Below are 12,696 nucleotides of genomic sequence, written 5' to 3'. Positions count from 1 at the left end.
CAGCATCTCACCAACATCATTGTCTGCCCTGGGGCACAGGGATTGTGCAGCTTTTACATTGTCAAAGGCAGTTGCAACCCCATTTGCTAGCAATGAAAGAAATGGATCCACACCTGCAGCGTTTGAGGCAATAATTCCTAATATTAGCTAGACCTCATGAGGAGAGGGCTTTTTTGCCAATCCTTTATGATTCAACACTTTACAATCCATTTGAAATCATTTAAATATTCTTTTATTTTGTTGCTCCTACCCGATGTTTATTCTTCCTTTCATTTCTCCCTTCTCCTAAAGCAGACCTACAAATAAAAGACAGACACAGATCATACCATACCTATGCAGCTAAAGAAACTGAAGAATTAAAAACCACCTTTTATTTCAGAGTATTAATTATTAGACCTATCCAAGAAAAGGGCAGAGAGAGATTCTAAAATCCAGCATGACTAAGTACAGATGAAATCCAAAGCTCTTTTGGAAATAACACTTGGTTTCTACTCCCCAGAAAAAAGTTATTTCGAAGTCAGAATTTAATCTCTGGGCCAGAACAAATTGTGTCTCCTTAGCCAAACAGACAACAAGATCTCAGCTGGTTCAAACCAGAATATTTTTCCTGACTTCAAGAAGGTTGCACCTGTTTGTGCCTACCAGGGCTGTGCCCACCTACAACACACCAGATTTCCACAAATCTCTGGCCCTCTCAAAAATTACTTTGGAATTGGCAGATTTATCTATGTCTAAAATGTCTCAAAAATTGTCATCTTCAGTTTCTCCAAGAGACTCTGCTCAGAAGAATTCATTTAAAGAGAATTCAAACCATCTCAACCATAACGTGTTGAGAAACTTCAAGCAAAGCTGCCAAAACAGAATTTGCTAGAGATTTAATAGAGTGATTTTAGTCTTCAGTATCATATACATAGTATTACTAGGCTAAAATTAATACTAAAACAACCATCACAATTATTTTTCACCTAATATATTCCTGGGAGGTTCAGCTCTGAGTACCTTCCAAACTCGAATTTACAACTTGTAGCATAAATAAAAGCACCTGTATACACTTAATTAAATAAAGATTAAAAACATGTGATTTGGTAACTTATGTTAACTGGTTTGTCAGCCAGTGGAAATGCTGGGAAGAAATAAATGTCACAGCACTGTAACCCAAGACAGAGGAGGTCCTGACTGTTTTAGTGCAGAGTCCCTCAGAACCTTTTGGGGGTTCTGAGAGTTGGTGTGTACAGCCAATCTATAAAGAGGAGAGGCTGAGAAAAGAAAACCAGAGGAGATTTTCAGCAAGACCAAGAGGGGAGAAGACCAATAAGAAAATGATGTATTCTTAGGGCTTCTTTCAGTGTAATGTTGTTTAAAAACAACACTGTTCAGCTAGAAGTTTAAGCATTTATTTAATGGCTAATGATTAAGATCAAGAAACTGGCACATAAGCCCTGCCAAACTTAAAGGTTGATACACATGAAGTGCTTTGTTGAACTGGGGCCCAAGCAATATGGACTCAATTAGACAGCAATTTTAAAAACTCTGAAATGTATCTGTCTGTAACAGATTGCATTGTCCTTCATAATGAAGAAGTTTCTGCATTTTCATCAAAGGAACAATCAATAGTTTGGTAACATTTTCATCAGGAACAGACATTTTCTATGCTTGGTCTTGCCTTTCAAGAATTCATCCACACAAACTTTCTTCTGATAACAAGAAAGTTGATCATATAAATATGTTTTTGAAAGTACATTTTAATTTCTTGTAGTTTTCCTTATGTAATATCTAAAAGATATGACTAAAATGTACAAGAGCTTGTGCTGGGGAGCAGTTATTCACTTCAGTGAGGACAGTATTTCCACACTTAGAGCTGACCTATTTCTACAAAAGCAAGTTTATTTGTGACCCCCAAAGCCTTCACAAGACACCTTAAAATTTTTAAATAAATAAATAAATAAATAAATAAATAAATAAATAAATAAATAAATGTCAGAGTTTATTTGGTGATTTTAAAAAGATTTGCATCCTGAATTATCTTAAGGCAAACACTGAGCATTTGTAAGTATTTGCTTTCACTTTTACCTTTAATTCAGTGGTAAAATGCCTTTAAATATAGGCTGAACTCATCTGGGAAGCCAGAGATCCCTGTACACCTGTGAAGGCTTTAATCTGACTTCTTAAACTGTTAGTCTGATTCCAAGCACTTTGAAGTAAATGGAAAAAACTTTTACAGACATCAATATCTTTGATTCAGACCCTTTGGGTCTTCAGAGAACCTTTTTCTGAACAGACTGTCTATTGTGCTCTTCACCTGTAACACTGTCTTTTGTATCACTTGAAATTTATTTAAAATCTGCTCCATAAATAATCTGCTATTTACAATTAGTAACACACAGAATCATTTCCCTCCTTGGCCTCCACATAGCATTGTTCCAGATACTCAACTGGAAGTTTTTAGTGGGTTTAATTTTCATAACTCTGTGAAGTTTGTTCCAAGATTTCCAGGTGTGTCGGATCACTGAGTTATTTGTCTTTAAATCTTTCAGGGTGAATTTTTGGTAGGTGCCAACCTTGCATGTGTCTGTTAATTGATGCTCTGCTTTCACCCATGGCAATTGCACTTCATCAGCCTGCCAGACTCTGAAAGCTTGAGCCAAATTAAAAGCCCAGTGCTAGAGCTTTCATTTGGTAATTTTAAACTTCCATATTTAAGGTTGGCAAAATGTTTTGTGCTTCCCATCTTCAGCCTATCCTTTGGAGGAAGAAAATAGATATGGTCTTAGTCATTGACAAAAAAACTGCAAAAACAATCCTGGAAATGCACAATTAACTTGTGGTGCTGAGATAATTCAAAATGTGAACTTAAACAGGATCCTGGTGTCAGATATCTTCTTTTATATTTTGATTTATGTTTACAAGTCTTATAACTTAAAAAGTTTCCTTCTGAAAGTATTTTCCTATCTTTCATCCATTAAAAGGAGCTGAAGGGGTCATATAAAATGCTTGAAAGACTTTTTATTTCAGATACTTCATGTGGTAGCTCAAAACCTGGGTGAAATCAAATACCATTCTCAGATAGCCCAAATATATACAAGTATTTGGCCACATCTGGACAATGTGCCAAAGCTAGGTGCCTTCTTGAGATTCCCTTTTGTTTTAAACCTCTTTTGCTATATCAGTGGATTTCTGTATAATTGTATAATTGTGAAGTCACCATATCTAAAGACAATAATCAATATATTGAAAAATACCTTGACCCAAGCCTACATAAACTTGGTTTTATTCTTGTGTGGATAAAATCCTAGGGAAAATGCATGGATTTGGTTGTCTTCTACCCTTCGTCGCTAAGATCTCACTTCTCCTACTACTTTTGGGAAAGGTTGTTGTCTGTTAGTCTGTGTAGGTGGTAAAGGGATATAAATATTACTGCTAATAATAAATTTATGGCACTTCTTTATCTCACATAATTTAAGCAATCATCCATATATAATATATAACTGTCAGAGCCCTGGGGGCACAAACAGCACTGTCTCACTCTACCCTGCTCAGGACCTCATTGCAGCCTCCCAGGGCCTTCAGCCCCCACCCCAGTGATGGTGCAGCAGTGCTGATCTCCAGCCCCACCTCTGCTCCCATCTCCATTTAGTCCTGGCTGGAGCCCCTTCCTGTGCTCTGGCCCTGATTCATCCCTTGCTGGGCTGGGGTGTGTCATGGACCCTGCTACCAGCACCCTGGGACTGTCCCTGTGGGGAGCACACAGCCTGTGCTGGCTCACACAACTCCAGCCCATGCTACTCCCTCATATAACTACAAAATATACCATGGAGATTTAACTTATGCATCTCCTGAATTCATCCTAAGTAGAAGAAAACATAACAAACTCACCAAGCCACTCCACTAGGAACTACACCACTCTATAGAAATGAGCCTTATGGGAAATTAGGCACCTATTGCCATCATGATTTTTTAAAAGTTATGTTTTTTATTCACTGAGAAACTGGTCATGACACACCCTGCAGGATGAACATGTTTGCAAAAGCTTTCTTGTCAGTTTTATGACTAAATTGTGTAAGGGACAGAAGAATGTTCTCTTTCACACTTTAGGAAAACAACATTGACCTGATTCAGTCCATCTCATGAGACCTGAAGAATATAGTTAAGAATGTGGCAGAGCTAGACTCCCCTACATTCATTTAAAAAAGCTCCAAAAAGAGTTTTTAAGGAGACTTAACTAATTTTCAGAAGGGATGGTGTTTTGCAGGAGGAAGCTGTGTCCATCTGTACCACAGATGTACTGTAACTGCAGAAATTGCCACTGCTGTAATTGCTGCAGAAAGCAGTGCTGACTCTCAGAGGGCTCTGTTTGGTGGTGATCCCTCCACACCTCAATAACTTTCTCAGAGTTCTGCTTGCATGGACTCTCATGAGAGGCACACAGAGAGGAGGTAGTGCCAACTTTGACTGTCTCTTCTGAGACATGAACCTGAGGCTGTCAAATACAGTGGGAGGAGAGCAATTCAGGAAAAACAGCAGCCAGCAGTGTGTGCCTGACCTGTGCAGCTCCCCTGGGCATGCAATTGCTCTGTTGCAGGCTGTGTACTGTTAGAGGTAACCAAATGCAGCCTGGGCCCCGTGGGGATGCCCCAGGGTCACTCCTGTCCCCATGGATGCAAGGCACACAGAGGAGAATCTCCAGGTCCAGCCAGTGGCAGGGCAGCTGGGCACATATCCCCAGAGGGCACACAAGCACACAGACATGTGGCTGGCCCCACTGGTCAGCACAGAGAGCAAACAGTCCCTTTAACAGCACCCACACAAGACTCCACTCAACACACTGACCAGCACAGAGGCTCAGTCCTATTCATCTTCTCCAGCTGTCTGGATTGAAATCCACTGGTGGAGTATGTAACCCCCAGTCTGGGCTTCACCAGCAGCTGCTCTGGAATGGGGAGCAGTGAGAGCCTTAGGCTGACAGCCTCTCATTCCAGTGCTTGGCACTGAGACCTCTCCTACCCAGTAGCCAGTACAACTTCAAGTTTTAAACAATCCAAAAATTCCCTTCCCTCTGCAACCTATAACAAGGCTATGTTCCTTTAGGCAATGGCACTCCAGCTTGCCCAGCATTGCAGGGACTGTCTTGCACTGACTCCACCCAGCATTTGCTGGCTGGTTTGCTGCTGGTCTCACCATTCTCATTGGATGGTCTCAGGAACAGCTAATGTTTATATACATTCAAAAGAATGAATTCAAAGAATAAAATTCATTGGAGATTAGCATATATATTCCTTCCATGTCAGGAAACCCACTAGCTGTAAGTGTTTGAAGGCTAGGAGAGTACTAAAAGTGTCATGTATACTTGTTTCATTCTTAAACTCTTCCCTTGATAGCTGCTTTTTGTTGCTGTCCCCAGCATGGCACAGGGGAGATGAATCTTCATTTTTCTCCAGGATGACTGTTTTTGGAAGGCAACGCAGATCTGTCACCTTCTAATACAAAGGAAAGACTTGGCTGAGATTGTAATGAGCATTCATCTCCGTCATGTCTTTCTCTACTTCAGTCCTGCTTCATGAGAAGATATTTCAAATGTCTACTGCAAATGAAATTATAGAATGGCAGGAAAGAGGATGGTCACATTTATCACATAAAGGTACTGGCAGAAGCAAAGAGGATCAGTGAGTCAAAGGGCAGGTTAGAAGCATAAACTGATTTGAAGAATATTTCCCATGTTGCAGATTTAAGACCAGCCATTAAGAGCTGTCATTTTTATGACCTAAAATTGGTCCTCCAGCACATTATTTGCCATATTTTTTACAAATGTTATTTCAGCCTTCTTTTACCTGAGGATAGACCAAGACAATGTACAAACCAAGGTAAAGCAGAACAGGGAAGGTGAGTTACTGTGCAGCCTCTAGATCTTTTATCACAAGCTGCTTCTTCATTTAACATCTCCTCTGTGCCTTTCTCCATAAAGCATTATGATTTTGCTCTGAATTAAAACTGAAGTATTTGCTGTTTAATGTGTGAGGTTTTTCTACAGATTATTTAAGGCACAATTTCTGTTTATAGTCCCAGGGTATATTCTAATCACCTTTGTTTACCTCATATTCCTTTCCTAATTAACTGACAACCTATTAGCATACATTTTTTTATCCCAGGAGTATTAATTATACATAATTTATATCATAAGCATTTATTCCTTATCAGTCAGCTGAATAAAACATTTACCTGTTTATAGCTATTTGAGGTTAACACTTTTATACAAAAAACTCACCTGAGACTTCCAATCAAATTATCAGATTTTTAATTTTCTGTTACATAATGATACTGTATTAGTCATTGTAGTATTTTATTCCACTCTAGGCTAAACAATCATTTAGTGGAGCAGAGCGTTGGCAGCATTAATTAACCAATGATACATGCTCAGTTGAACAATAAGCTGCAAATAATAAAAATGCAAGATGAGATAATGTATAGACCTTCTGAGTTAATTGTATGCTAGAAAGCAGTACTAAACCCTACCCTCAGCTGTACACATGTAGCTCAGTGAGAGCTGAGCATCGAAGGGCAGGCTCTGGCTGACATGGCAGGACAAAACATTGTCACTCAGGCTGCAAGATCTATCACCCACTAACAGTTATTTATGAGTATAAACTGCAGAACACCCAGGTGGAAAACGGAGATATTCTATCACATTAGGAAAATAAGCTGATAAAAATACTGTTGCAAGAAGTTTTGATTTTAAAAAAAAAAAAAAAAAAAAAAAAAAAAGGTAAGCCTCTAGAACATTGTGTCCTGAAGGGACTGGATTCAATTAGTTTATCCCAAGGCATATCATGCCTTTTTTATCCTGGTTTTTTGACCCCTGACCCTCTTACTTCCATTTTCTCCTGAGTACTTAACAGTTTTTTTAGTCCTTCTGAGGATTTCTGTATCCTTTTTTACATTTGATTTTTATTTTCCATTTCTTCCAGTCCTGTGACACTGGGCTCTTAACCTTCAGTCTCCAACGCTTCTCACTGTATCTTCTGGTTCTTTCTCCCCTGCTCTTTGTTTCTGGCCTTCTCTCATATCACTGTCCCTGCACCCCTCTCTACCTCAGCATTGTTCTCTATTTACTTAGCTCTTACTTAATTTACTATTCATTATTCCCCTGTTCTTTGTGCAACCATTGTGCCTTAGAGCTCTGGCCATGGAACAGGCTCCATTGTAGCAGGCACTATAGAAACACAAAGCAAATCATGTGCCTCTGACCCATGCAGCCAGATACAAGAGAAGAAACTAGAGGAGATGATTGCTGGATCAAAAGAAAACCTTCTCCTTTCACCCCTGCATATAGATCATTCAATTTACTTTAGAAGGAGGAGAATAAGGACAGTGTTGTTAAACAAAAGTAGTCAAGGGTGGAAGCACATGAGTATTTTGGGAGGAAAAGGTATGAGAACAACACAGAAGAAAAGCTGGAAAATGTGGGCCAGAAATGTTCATGGAGGGTGATTTTTAATGGCAAGAAGCACATAAAAGGACATTGAATAATGCATGATGCCATTTCAAATGACAAATAAATCTACCCATAATGGCAAGTTCTGTCTTGGGGTCAGGATTCATCTGAGCAGCTTAAACATCTAAAATCTGAGTTAGCTTCTTGTCACCCACCCAGGGGAGACTCTGGGCTGCAATTCATCACTAAACTAAATGTCTAAAATAGCTGAGGTGGGCTGCATCCTACCTTTCCTTTTTGACTGAAAATGATCCTGACTACTTCAAAAATGGACTCTCTGAAAGCTTAAAGCTAGGCAAGAGGGACTCTACAGGCATGTCCATCCTTGATAATAAACTGGCCTGTGCCCTAACTTTGTCCTTTTGGCTCCTGTGAGCCCAGCAGCTGAAAGCCAAGGTGACCCAGGTCTGGGGGCTGGGGGAGCCCTCACAATGCACACACCAGGTGTAAGAGCAGCTCAGGGCTCTGCCATGGCTTCTTCCTCCTCCATCACGAAGGATGGGGACACTGTTCTCTCAGAAACCAGGACAGGTCTAGGCCCATTAATCTTCTTTACTATGACCCAAATCATATTGCTTTCTTTCACAACATTCATTTCCAAATTATGGGTTCTCTACCCTACTGTGTCTGGCCTCTTGATTAGGAATATTATTTTTAATTTGATTGAGATTTCACACAGTGCTCCAAACATTATTTCCATAAACCTCTAGGTTTTCAGGAGCAGAGCTGTCCTGGTATTACAAGACACTGCCTGGATTTTGTTAACACCATTAGTACATGATATTTCTATGTGATTCCCATAGCTGTCAGGAGAAGGTGAAGAGCTTGTCCTTCTCCTGACCACTTCTTTTCTTCTTTTTTGCCAATATAATTTTTGCTTCTTAACGTTAGTTTGCTTCTTCAATCAGTTTTCTATCTTAAAATCAAGCAGAAAAGTTACTGCTGTTTGAAAAGAGTTTCTTTGCTTACACAGATTAGTTGAAGAATGTTCTTTACAATGACAGAGATCTCTGGAACTGACTGAAGTGCAAACACCTTTGTGGAAGGTGTTTGGCTGGTTGTAGCAGAAATAGGCACCAAAAAAATCTCTTTCAACATCCACTTCCTTGTAGAATAGAAAGTAGTTTCTTTGGATGTAGATACTGCCCATGACTCCTCCTTCAGGATGGTCTTCCTGGTTCCCTTGATGTCTTTCCTCTTTTTTTGACACTCAAAAAGGAACCTTACATTTTACAGAGGTTCAAATATTTTTCTGAATCAAATTTTCCCATATTCAGCACCAAGATAACAAGACAACTTGTGAATGAGATGAGAGGGAAAAATGTGATTAAGAAAGGGATGCAAACAATATTGTAATTACCTGCTTTGTGACTTGCTGAATGCTGCTGTGTGCTGCTGAAGCAGACTGCTGAGGCACAGGAGATGAGAACATCTCTCACCTCTCAAAGCCTGTTATAACTACAACCTGGATACAATCCCTCTTCCTCTGCCAGACAATGGGTTCCACTCTGCCCCTACCAAGCTGTGCTCTGTGTACCATCAGCAGGCCATGAGGTTGTGTTAGTGACCAGCAGAAGTCTAGTGAAATGCAATAATCAGCCTTTATTAGCCTTTGTGTTCAGTTAAAAACATGGACCAATAAGGTACATGGTGGCCAGCAGGAATGTCCAATAGTTGGCCAAAATACTTCTTGATTCACCAGAAATGTTGAGAGTTGAACAGCAGCTTTATGGTTCAAAAAGTAAAAAGTTCTGTTTCAAGCTGTACAACTGTTTTAAATTGTACCAGATATGATGTCTAATCCCAAATAATGATGTTTCAAGTCTTCTGCCTGCATCTTTTTAGAACCCTCTCTGCTTAGTTTCTTGGAGAAATTAAGGTTTCCAGGGCTTTCACTCCTCTAAGTCCTTCTGATCCAGCAAAAGTTTTATTTCTTCTGCTCTAGCAACAATGTCTTGGTTCTGTCCCAGAAAACCTGCTGAAAACACTGAGGATGTGGCAATGCTGCTGATGACACAACGTGGCTTCTTGGCTTGGCTTGCTCCTTGAGCAGGCAGTGCTTCTGATTCAGTACCCAGTATATCAGAAATCTCCACTGGAGCAAATTTACTTGATCCCCATCAGTGAACACAGTCATAAAATGTTGCAATGATTTCTTCCCATTTGACTACTGTTATGTGAAATAAACCAAATATATATGCTCCAGAATTAAAGACCAATTTCCAAAAAGATCCTGTAAATTAAATAGACTTACAGAATTAAGGGACAATATTAATTATCTCAGGCTATATCTAATGTTGGGATGTGCCTTTATATGGAGTATGAGATGTCTTATGACATTCTGTATGCTTTGATTGCATTTTATGGTGAAAGTAACTTCATTTGTTTTAATATTAAAATCAGCTTCACTTAAGTTGCCTGGAAAAGAAATTTAATTCTTTTTGCTTTAAGAAAAAAAAAAAAAAAATGCTGCCAAATCAGTATTTAGGTTACAAACTTCAGAGGGAAATCTGTCCAAGAAATAAAAACTGCAGTTGTCACAGCAAATGATCAGTTAATAAGGGGCTGTCCACAAAATATATGCAGCAATTTGAGTTGTCTTCAAAAGTCAAGAGAATGCTGTGCAAATCATTAATTTAGTATGAATACTGAAATATTTGTAATTTCTCTTGAAAAACGTAACTCCTGAAGGGACACTACTTAAGTGGAAATCTCAATGTCTCATAAAAAACAGAGGCTTCCTAGCCCTCACATTTGTGGCAAAAGTTGAATCATACCACAAAAATGCAAATCAGAAAATAATTTCTAAAAAAACTCCCAGTTTTTAAGTTTTGTGATTACTGAGTACTTGAGGTTGATAATATTTCACGATCCCAGCCCTGATAAACATTTTTTACCTGAAAAATGCTTTGCAAGTCCATTACAAAAATGTAGCAAAATGCACATTTTCATTATAAATAGTCTGTTGGGCAAGTTTATGAAAGAAGGATTACAATACTCAAAAGGCACAACATAGAGGAAGGTGATGCTGGCCCATAGCCCACTGACTTCAGAAGAAAGCTTCAACTCTGCTCTAAAAGCAACAGAGAAGAAACCACTTAAGCACTTTGCCTCCATTCCTCTTTATTATTTAGCTGTTCAGTGGATTATGAAGCCTGTATGTTTCAGGAGTAATTGGAAAAGGTAATGCACACTTAAAACACCCAGTTCTGGCAAAATGTTTTCAATAAAAAATAGTAGCAGGAAATATGGAAGCTTCTTTTACATCTGCCTTAGCACCTGTAGGTCCTGATCACTCACCTTTTATTACTCATCTGTTTTTTGTTTTTTTTTTTTTTTTTTTTTGTTCATCCTTCCTTGTTCAGGTTTTGTCCTCTTCTTCCTCACTTGTCTTTGCTTACTGTTCTCATCTTTCCACAGAGAGCGATTCCCAAGTCCTTTGGTGAATTGTTTTAAAACCTCCCAGCCCAAGAGCAGCTCTTTTCCTGCTAGCTGCCTCCAGGATCTGGCAGCAGAGCAATCTAGATGAAACAGTTGCTTTCAGATATGCCCTTTTGGAGCCTTTGATGCAGGAAGGGAATTCCAATAGCTACTGTGGAAACTCCATGGACCTTTCCAATTCCCAGTGAAGAGACTTCTAAGCCTAATCCACCAGAAATCCCTAGCAGCTGCTGGACCCCAAATGTCTGGCTGCTCTACAGACCACATATGGTAGTGGATGCTTTGATAATGAGTGAGAGATCTCTTGTCCACATCAACTGTACAAAACTTAATTATTATTTCACCTTGCCTCTTCCCCAGAAATAGGTCAGCTACATGGAAGATAAAATAATATCCCTGGAAGAAGGATGATGGAAGAGTATTTGGTCATTGCATACACTACTGGAAGCAAGGATAAAAACTTCAGTTTCTAATCAACATTTTTTTCTAATCTACCCCTCCATTTAATAATGATAGGCAAAGGTGTATCTTTCCACCACTGGGGAATTTTTTTGTGAAGCATTCTCTGATAGTACATATTTTTGTGTTGTTCAAACAGACAGCATATTTTGCTGTTTCTTGAAAAGTCACACAATTTACACTGGGAATTTCTGCCTATCCTGATTTCTGTTCCAGAATCACTCAAATTGAGAGAGTTGAGTACTTTCCTTTGTATGAATGTATATGAAGCTAAACTGGGGTATTGTGAAAAACAGTTCACAAAGCCAGTAGAAAGCTATATATAAAATGATATTCTCATTTCAGATGAAGCCTGAGACAAAAAGGATATAGGTAAACACAGCTGCAACATTTTTAGGCATATAATCAAAGGCACAAAAAAATATTGGAAAACTATGTAATTATTGTAATTAAAATGTGAACAGTATTGATGGAAAATATCTTTAAAAGCATATAAAATCAAAACAAATCTTTCAACATATGGGGATTTATTCTACAGGAAAGATATGCCAGACAAAAGTACCAGTTACCTACTTGCTTCTTACTGCTAGTAGAAGTTGAAACTTAAGAGAGAGGCAAGAAATAGAAGAAATGTTCCTCAGTTCTGGTTCACTGAATCCTCTACTTTGTGAAGAAATAGGAAACTAGCATCAAAACAATAACAGAAGGGTATTTTTTAATGTTCTGTGTTAAATGTTCTTGCCTCTCCATCTGCATCTCCAATGTCATTCCCTTCTTATTTCATGTTTCTGTATCACATTCTTCCCTTCATTCTTTTTAAGTGTTTTGATTCTGATCTTTTCCTTATTCCCTGTAGGTATTTTCCCTTCATCTCTCTGTGAATGTCACAGCAAGTGAGTGCATGCTCAGCTTTCAGCTGGAGTTGCTTCCACTGTGTTTAATCACAAGTGTAAAATGAAATTGATCTGTAGAAGACCCTTAAGCTCCCCATGCAGTCTGTGGAGACTGGCAAGCTCTCACCAGATGGAGTCACATTCCAAGCAGAAGCCAGACTAGACAGTTTGGTGCTCCAAAAGATGCCATGGCTGTGCAGGCAGCCTGAGACAGCCTGCAGGAGGGCTCTGTCAAGGCTTTATCATTCCTTGGAACACAATCGAGGCCCCACAGAGCTTTCCACTGCTTTGTCTTTCTTAGGTTCATGCTTATTTTGTTTAATAGATGTCAACTACAGTTTGGTCTCCAGGGCTCTTCTGTTCAACAGGACCCCAACAACAATCTTCTATTCAACAGTCACAACAACAGATGAGGGA

The 12,696-nt window shown here is 39.1% G+C and overlaps 1 long non-coding RNA gene across 1 annotated transcript in view; it reads right to left on the bottom strand.

Annotated features, from left to right (window-relative positions):
• Nucleotides 1-250: 250 nt before the first annotated feature.
• Nucleotides 251-12,696, bottom strand: part of LOC130251748 (uncharacterized) — a 165,557-nt gene continuing 153,111 nt past the window's right edge. Inside the window, exon 5 of the long non-coding RNA XR_008840222.1 lies at nt 251-296. This is a non-coding gene — a long non-coding RNA (uncharacterized LOC130251748). The remainder of the gene's footprint in view (nt 297-12,696) is intronic.

The sequence above is a fragment of the Oenanthe melanoleuca genome, chromosome 3, assembly GCF_029582105.1.
Source record: "Oenanthe melanoleuca isolate GR-GAL-2019-014 chromosome 3, OMel1.0, whole genome shotgun sequence".
NCBI classification, from domain to species: Eukaryota; Metazoa; Chordata; class Aves; order Passeriformes; family Muscicapidae; genus Oenanthe; species Oenanthe melanoleuca.
This window is presented reverse-complemented; position numbering and strand designations above follow the sequence as displayed.